Source organism: Sturnira hondurensis, unplaced genomic scaffold, assembly GCF_014824575.4.
Source record: "Sturnira hondurensis isolate 20B ecotype Veracruz unplaced genomic scaffold, ASM1482457v3 Scaffold0016617, whole genome shotgun sequence".
Taxonomy (NCBI): Eukaryota; Metazoa; Chordata; class Mammalia; order Chiroptera; family Phyllostomidae; genus Sturnira; species Sturnira hondurensis.
The window spans coordinates 2,063,145-2,072,019 of NW_028089248.1; positions in this window are offsets into that span (position 1 = coordinate 2,063,145).

The following is an 8,875-nucleotide window of genomic DNA, read 5'->3' on the forward strand; positions in this document are numbered from 1 at the left end:
AGGGGAGGCCAAGGCTCTGAGAGGTTAGCCATTTTCCCCAAGGTCACATAGGCAGGAGGTGTTGGAGCTTGTATGTGAACTCTGGTTCGTCTGACACATTCACTACCCATTCTGCCTCCTGGCAGGTGGTAAAAGGAAAGCTGAAATCCAACACACTAGCTCTGTGTAATCCTTGGTTCCTTCATAGCTACATTCTTCTAGGAACCCAAATAAGTAGCGCATATGTGCATGATTTCTACACCTGGGAGGGCTTTGCGGCCCTGAGTAGAAACCTGACTTATATTTGGAGATCTCGGGAAGATGAACATGCTCAGAAGTCAGAATAAGTGGGTCCCGGGGACTACACGTGCTGCAAACAGATAAAAGTGACACTCTGGGCAATGGCTTCTGAAGACTCACAGAGCCTTTGTGGGCCTGGCCACGGTCCTGCCTAGGTAAGCTCACTGTCTCCTGGGGGGCATCTGTGTACACCAGCTGCTCTTCCTCTTCTCCACTCCCCCTTCTTTCTTGCTTAGAGTTTGGCATCTGGGTTTTGTTCAGGACAGTCTAGCCTGAACAGTGGATCGTGCTTGGCCTAAAGCAGTCTGGTGATTTTGGAAGAGCATCCAACAATTGGATGGTGATAGGTCAGGGATGGATGTATGGCCCAGTTCTAGCCAAAGAGATGTAAGTAAAAGTCTGCAAGAAACTTCTGGGCTCTCTTTCTGTCAAGACAGACAGGTAAAGAAAATGTTTCCCATGCTTGCTCTGTTTCTGCTTAGTATGCTGGTGTGAGGATGTGATGCTTGGGCCCATGGCAGCTGTTTTGCAACCATGAAGGGAGACATTGCTGATTCATTAAGAATTGCAGATTAGGGAGAGAGAAAGATCCCAAGTTTTTTTTTTTTAAGATTTTTATTTATTTATCTTTAGAGGGGAAGGAGAGAGAGGGAGAGAAACATCAATGTATGGTTGCTTTTCGTGCATCCCCTACTGGGAGTTGGCCTGTAGGGAACCAGCCTGCAACCCAGGAATGTGCCCTGACTGGGAATCGAACCCCGATCCTCTGGTTCGCAGGCCTGTGCTCAATCCACTGAGCTACACCAGCTAGGGCGATCCTAAGTTTTTGGTTGTGCCAATCCTGGAATGACTTAATACCATACACCTAGCTCTGTCAGGTAACTAGGTGTTTTTATTGCTTAAATCACTGTTCTCAGATGGGGCCCAGGTATGTGCTGTATGTTTTAAATATTTCCCAAATCACCTTCATAGGGTCAGGGTTGAAAAAGACTTTTCTATCCCCATAAAAATCGTGAGCATTGTTTGGAGTGTTAGAGCTATTCAGAAGAGAAAGTGTGGAAATATCTCAGAGAAGGTAGCATTCACTGTTCCCTGGGTAAGGCGGGTAGGGTCTTGGTCCGTGAGGCTAGGGCAGGATGGTATTTGGGAGAGCAAAGCTCTGGGAAGAAGAGACCGTGTGTGGGGAAGACCAAGCAGCCCTACTTGGCTGGACCATAGAGTGTGAAAAGTAGGAGATGAGGCTGGAAAAACGGTTTAGGGCCGGAAAGGGTGCTGGATGCTGGTTTAAGGACATGCTAAGAACTTGGTTCCTGACCCTGAGCAAGTGGTTATAGAGGGTGGAGGAGAAGGTTAAGACCCAGCCTGTACCACTGAAGGGACTCCAAAGCAACTGTGAAGACAAGTGTACAGGGAAGCTTCCCAGGGGTGGCTCAGGGGGAGACAGCCGCAGGATGCCAGAGTCAGGAGAGGAAGGTGTGGGGTAGAACAGGGTCACGAGGCTTGCAGGCAGGAGAAGTGGAAAGGGACCAGCTGGCATGGTGTCTGACCTTCTGAGGGATGCTGGGGCTTCCTTTACGATGTTCCCAGGAAACGAGTCGTGTGCTCTGTCCAGCCTCTTCTAGGACAAGGACATCACTAGTTTGCACCTATTATCAGACACGTTTAGTGATCATTTACTTTATTATTACATTAGCCAGAATCAGAGTCCTTAGAGCTGTAGCCCACTGACCCTAGCTTTGCCCCACGAGTCTGGGTGGGATCAGTGGATGGTTGTACTGCTCTCTAGCACTGATACATCCAGTTCCCTTCCCATGGCCTCGCGGTGGGTGGAGGGTACCTTCCTGACCCCTGACGTTAGGATGGGCTGATTTGGGCAATCGGGGTGTGGGTGGCTGTGAGGCCAGCAGAGGCCACAGGTGTGCTCCTTTGGAAACGCCCTGCTGCGCTTCCTCTGGTCACTATGGGAAGATTATTCCCGGGGACACCTACTGGTTCCCCAAGGAAAAGAAAGGTAGGGAGCCCTGGCCTGGGGCTCAGTTCAGTGGGGCATCGTTCCATATGCCAAAAAGGTTATGGGTTCGAGTCCAGGCAGGGGACCTCCTGAGGTTGCCGGTTTGGTCCCTCATCAGGGTACATATGGGAGGCAACGGATCAATGTTTCTGTCTCTCTCAAAAATAAACATATCCTTGGGTGAGGATTAAAAAAAAAAAAGAAATATAAGGAACAAAACAGAGCCCACACCACGACCTGGAGCCAAGCCCAGCCAGGCCTACATCAGCTCAGCCAATGCCAGGTCAGCCGCAGACACGTACGAGGTAAGGAGATGTGGTTATAAGCCAACACAGCATCAGTGGGCGGTTGCTGACTAAAAGGTACAGCGACAAAGAATAAGTTTACTACCTTTTCCACCTGAACGCTCTTCAAATCGATGGCGATCACCGTGATTCTCTGAAAATATTATCATTTTGCTCTCATTTGTCTGCAGTGCTGATAACTATCCCTGGGGTGACATGCATTCCAAACCCTCTGCGCATAATTGCTCACCCTTTCACCCAGAACTGAGCACACAACACTCCTCACAGAATCTCGGATTATCACTGCCCTGCCACTGGAAAGAACACATATTACGTGGCTTTAAATTGCCTTAAATTTTAAAAAAAGCAGCTCCATCGTTGGGTCATTTTGAGCTTTGGGTCAACAAAAAAACCCTCTGCTCTTTTCAGACTTGGTTGCCATGAATGCAGCCCCTGACCCTGCACCGACGTAGCTGCCTCTTCTGGGGTTAAAAACAGACACCATGACTCTGAAACTGCATGTGGTAGAGCTGTGGGCCCCCGGACCTAGACTGGCCATTCCATCTGAGTCCTGCCGCCAAGCATAGCAGGTATTCCTTCTCTGTTTACGCAGTTTGGTGAGTCCACTTGCTGTGTCTGCATTCAGACCACCAAGGAGGAAAGACTGTTGGACGAGACAACGGCGACAAAAGACCCTTAGGGCCTGACTCGAGAGACTTTCGGGTGGAGGAGGGGTGTGGTCGGTTGGTGGAAACTGGCGGCAGATCCGAGTTGAATTGTGCCGCCACCCACTCTGTGTTTTGGTGAGCTGTCCACGAGAATATTAGGAGAGACGTGGCCAGAGGCCTTGGTTAGATCGGTGTTGATCAGTGAGGGAACTGAATAAAAAAATGAAAGTTTGTTGCTTCTGTATGATCTGCTCTTGGAGAACTGATACTGGGTCTCAGTAGTCACCTCTTTCCTTTCTGCATCTTTCCTCTCTTCTCATGTACTGTTTCTGAGTGAGATGCAACGGAAGGCCCAAGTCACCGAGGTTGATAGAGGAGTGTGTGGCCCTGGTGTGGCAGCCCGTGATTGGCAACTTTATGTCGGTAGAGCTCACTCTGCGGTTTTCTTTTTGTCGAAATGTTGTGTCGTGATTTGATGAAGGCGAACATTGTAAATCACATGTACAACAGGGACAGATAGTGAAGTAGCCCTCCCATCACAAGTCTGTCATTCTGTTGCTAGTTTCTTAAGTATCTTTCCGGGAGTGGTCTGTGTTCTGTGCATGTACAGTTGTGTGCACACCCGCACAAGCGCACGTGCCGTGTTCCTGCAGTACAGGCAGAACCCTGCGTGCCACACACTCTTCTGAATGTTGCTTTCACACGTGGCAGTAAATCTCCGTGGCTGTTTCTGTCAGCGAACCTCCACGTGCCTGGTTCTTGTAACAGCTGCGCAGTCCTTTGCTGCGGGGATCAGTTTTGCATTGATGGCTGTTCAGGTGATAACTGCTTCTTTAACGGACTCTGAGCTCTGACATCATCTAAGACCTAAAACGACCGTTTTCTTCGTTCCCAATTCTGCAGCCTGAATCGGGTTTGACGGGGAAATTTTGCTGGTCTTGCCCATGCCCTTCCTGTGGTGAGTGATTTCCAACTGGAGTGCGGCAACAATTTTTCAAACGTCCACCACCTGAAGACTTAGTTAGGGGCACAGACTCTTTTCCTTCCGATCATCAAATAAAACAACGGCAACAGCCAACATAACAATAGCCTTTCCCGGTGAATGAAGATCAAAATTGTACCTATTTTCTTGCTTAGATTGGAAAAAAATACAGTTTTTTGGTGTGCCGCAGAATTTCAGTCATTAAGCAGTTGGAAGTGGCTGTGTTAGATGCCCTGAGGTGGCAGGCCCACTGGGGCAGGGCTCCGCTGTCACACTGGGGTGGCTGGGTCTTCACTCCCCCTCCGGGTAGTCTCAGGCCTTCTCTCTTTCCTCAGCACCTCCCCCCCACTCTCTCTGTGTGCCCCCCGCCCCCAGCAGGATAATTGGGCTCTTTGAGCAGCAGCTCAGAGCTCTGGAAGCCCCTGGGCCACCCCAGAGCTTAGGTCTCTGCCTCTGGTCTAGTCTGTTGGTTGGACCAGATCACAGGCTCAGCCCAGATTCAAGAGGAGGCGACCGCCCATGGGCGTGGCTGTGGGACGATGTGGGGACTTCAGGGGAACCCAACCAGGTAGGGGGTCTGGACTGCCAATGAATGTGCATCCCCTGTCATCAGGTTCGAGATATTTTGCTTGAAACATAGTTACATTTTTTAATGGCTGAAAGTCACTAATTTACGTCATGGAGTTAGAAGAGGATGTAGAGAGATGATCCAACCCTTCCCCTTCATTTGACTGATGAGAGACCTGAGACTCAGAAAGCTTAGTGGTCAGAGGAACGACAACATGCCCCTGACTCATGGTCCCAGGGTCAACACCCGAATCTTTATACCCCTTCTTACCCCTTCCCACCGGCGGGTTCACCAGGTGCTCACTGAGCACCTGCTATGTTCCAGGCGCTGTTCCCGAGGGTCGTCACTGCAGTGATACAGTGACTCGGGTCTTGCGTCCGGGACAGGCGTGCTGGTACTGGCTCGAAACTCCTGTTCATGTCCTGCTCCACACTCAGGGACCTCGTGTTGGTAGCTTGAAATCGGCTACAGTGTGAATATGTACAGCACAGAAATCGGCAAACACTAGCAATCGAGATTGCTATTTTTTTTTCTTATCTCCCAAAGAGCTGGTTGTTAAACATTTGCCAGTGCACAGTGGACTTAGTCTCCAGTCACCTTCTCTCTCAGGCTGAGAGGAGCTCTGAGACCGCAGCCCATGCTGCCCAGCAGCCTGTGTTGATTCCCTCACTCATTGATTCCCTCATTCAGTAAATATTTATTGATCAACTACCACGTTGCAGGCTCTGTGTAAAGGAGACAGTTTCTACTCTTCACCAGGCAACTGTTTTCAGGGAGGAGTGTGGGCCTCGTACTGATAGGTCTGATTTTTTTAAAGAAAAGCTACCGGTCCAGAGTTTTGTGTGGAATGGCCCAATTTTTCAATGTAAAGAGCAAATTAAAAAAAAAAAAGTTCAACTGCCGTCCGGGGCAACCTACACGCATCTGTAAGTAGAGCTTGTCATGGGAGCCAGCGGCTCGGACCCTCTGTCTGAGCGCAGCGTCTGGCCCCCGGCCTCTCCCCTCCTCCACGGCCAACAGTCTCGCTGCAGCTCAATGGGCTGGAAACCCAGGCACCCATGTGGGACTACACCCTGGACCCCACGCCCACCGTGGGAAGTTCGAGGTGCGCGTCCTTTGCGGAAAGACGTTTCGGGGCTCCCCTGTCATGGCCGCCTCTCCAGCCTCACAATCCACGCCCCAATGAGCGGCACTGCCTCCTTTTACTCCCGGGAGCAGCCTGTGTGGCTTTCTGCCGCAGGCCCTTTGTGCTTGCCCGCCCCTCTCCCCGAGCACTGCGCTAACTCAGCACAGAGGCGGCTTGCTCAGGGAACCTCCGTTCTCCTAGACCAGGGGAAGTTCCTCTCACTGACCCTCCGTGACTACTGCATTTTGCTTCTTGCGGTGGCCACGGAAATGCACTTCCCAGACGTCTTACTGAGCAGAGTGTCGCTGGCTGTTCTCCAAAGCCACTACGACCTCTCTTCCGAGGCCACACTTCCCGTAACTGGGCGCAGTGGGAACACCGGGGCAGGTCCGTCCTTGAGAACGAGAGGCTCCTCTGATGGGCAGCTTGGGCAGGACGTCCTGAGAGCTGCCCTGCCATTTGCGACCAGCCGTCTCTGTCCCTCCCAGAGCTGCTCTGCTGTCTGATGTGCCTCTCAGTCGTCTCCAGCCCCTCCCTGGTTTCACTCACAAACGCGTCCCTTGTTTGTATCATCTTAGCGTCTGCCTCGTGGAGGACCTGACCCGTGGTGCTAAATGTATGTGTCTATGTGTAATTATCTGACAGATGCTTACCTCAAAGACGAGACTAGGAAGGCAGGGTCAGCTCAGGGCCAGGTTTATCTCTGGCTTACCATTATATGCCCACACTGCCCACAAGGCCTTGCACATAGTAGGTACTCAGGAGACACCTGCTGATTTGACAATGAGTGAAACAGTTGAAAATACAACACTTTATGAACGTAGAAGCGATGATTCCAGGTATGTGTATTCGACTCATTTCCAAATGGAAAACAGAAATTGGGGTGTGCCGCCTGGAGAAGAGGTAAATAAACGAAAGACGAATCTGGCCAGTCCAAGCAGTCTGTGTTGTGATTTAAGGACTCAGAACTGGATCCCACGCTGGTGACTTGGAGGGACCGCTGGTTTCTCCCTCCCCTCGGCAGCGATCGTTTGGTGACGGAGAACACGCGGGCAGCTGAGTCAGAGGCCGTGTGGTAGGTGCTGCGAATGGCCGACAAAGGAGTTCCGAGACCCAACCCGCTCGACCTCTGCAGTGACCCAGAGCAGCCTCTTGGGAGAGTCACTTCCTCTCTCCAGATATTGATGTTTCCATCTGCACCATGGTGGGGGGGGGCCTGGGGACCCCAGAGTATTTCTACACTTTGGACAACCCTGGATTCTGTAAGGAGTGGACAGAGGTCAGGGGAGAAACCTCGTCCACTGCTCCTTTCTGTACCCCCAGCTTTTACCACAGTGCTGGGCACGTAGGGGCCTCTCCGGGAGTCCTGGTGGAATGAATTCGTGAAAACGTGAATGGGAGATACCTCCTCTTTCCACTGGGAACATGGTGTGTCGGGGCCCCAATCTGTGCAGGTAGGGGAGGCAGGAAGCGGCTGTTTACCTTTGAGGGAGAGGCCGGGTGATGGGCCTGTGTCAACAACCATTTGCCCAGGTGCCCAGAGCGGCCACGGTGAGAGCACACACATGGACTCCCTCCCTCACAGCAGTGATCCAGAAACCCCAGCGTGTGTCTCTGCGTTTCTCCAGGCGCTGCTGGAGTGGGAACCTGGGAGGGGTTTTTGTTTGTTTGTTTTGTCTTTTTTCCCTGACCTGCCTAGATAGATATGTAGGAAGGCAGTGGACCAGCTACTTAAAAAGCTAATGTGAAGGTTAAAGGACAAAAGTAGCCAAATCAAGTGTACCCACAGTAAGTAGTCAAGGGAAACACAAAATGAAAAGATCTAAAATATGACGTCAAAAGCGTGGGAGAGGGGAAGTAAAAATGTAGCACTTTAAGAATGTGTTAGAACTTAAATGCCTATCGGCCTAAAATAGATTGCTATGTATATTGATATACATAAACGTCGTGATGACCACAAACCGAAAACCTACCAAATGTACACAGAAATAATAAAGAGAAAGGAACCCAAACATCACAGTGAAGAAAACCAGCAAACCACAAAGGAAGAGACCGAGAGAAGAAGAAAGGAACAGAGAACTGCAAAAACAACCAAAAAGTAATGAACAAAATGGCAGTCAGTACATACCTATTGGTAATTACCTTGAGTGTAAATGGACTACATGCTGCAACCCAAAGATATAAGGTGGCCCTGGCTGGGTGGCTCAGGTGGTTGGAGCGTCGTCCTGATACAGTAGGATTGAGGGTTCGATCCCCAGTCAGGGCACATGTAAGAATCAACCAGTGAATGAGAAGAACAGCAAATCAATGCTCCTCTTTCTCTAAAATCAATCAATAAAAAAAAATTTAAGAGACACAGGGTGGCTAAATGGATAAAAATCATGACCCATTCATATACTATCTGAAGACGACTCACTTCAGATTGAAAGACACACACAGACTAAAAGTGAATGGATGGAAAATGAGACTCCATTCACGCAGAAATGAAAAAAAAAGATACAGTAGCAATACTCACATCAGACAAACAGATTGGGACACTAGAGACACAGGAGGTCATTACCTAATAAGAAAGAGGTCAGTTCGAGAGGCGATACATTTGTTAAAAATGCAGGACCCCATAAATGTATAAGGTAAGTATTAACAGACATAAAGGGAAAATTTGACAGCAACACAAAAATGGTACAAGATTTTAATACCCCACTTACATCAGTGAATAGACCATCCCGATAGGAAGTCACTGAGGAAATACAGGCCTTAACTGACACATTACATCACATGAACTTAATAGACATGGGCAGAACATGTAATCCCCAAACTGCAGAATGTACATTCTTTTCAAGTATATGTGGGACGTTCTCCAGGGCAGATCACATGTTAGGCCACCAAACAAGCCCCAGTAAATTCAACGAGACTGAAATCGTATCAAGTATATTTTCCAACAGCAGTGATGTGAAACT